The 251-nt window shown below is 35.1% G+C and overlaps 1 protein-coding gene across 1 annotated transcript in view; it reads right to left on the bottom strand.

The window, feature by feature from the left end:
* Window positions 1-6: 6 nt before the first annotated feature.
* The window catches only part of LOC119588170, a gene marked incomplete at its 5' end in the record, with an annotated part of 23,637 nt that continues 23,392 nt past the window's right edge, over window positions 7-251 (bottom strand). Inside the window, 1 exon segment of the mRNA XM_037936874.1 lies at window positions 7-251.

Below are 251 nucleotides of genomic sequence, written 5' to 3'. Positions count from 1 at the left end.
TCTTATATGGTAACCAACCAACAAGGCAAGTAAAACAGAGGCAAACAAATTATGTCCGCCTCAACATGGGGGACCTGACACTGTGATTCCAATTGCTGGGTAGCAAGGATATGAAGTTCTTTCAGTTTCAATGTAAAAGCAAGTAAAGGAAGAATTTCTATGGAATTTTCTTTTTTGCTCTAAAAGTATCTTGAGCTGTGACAAAACAAAAAAATTCAAAATACCTGTATTTTAATACCAAAACGAGATCT

The sequence above is a fragment of the Penaeus monodon genome, chromosome 23, assembly GCF_015228065.2.
Source record: "Penaeus monodon isolate SGIC_2016 chromosome 23, NSTDA_Pmon_1, whole genome shotgun sequence".
Taxonomy (NCBI): Eukaryota; Metazoa; Arthropoda; class Malacostraca; order Decapoda; family Penaeidae; genus Penaeus; species Penaeus monodon.
This window is presented reverse-complemented; position numbering and strand designations above follow the sequence as displayed.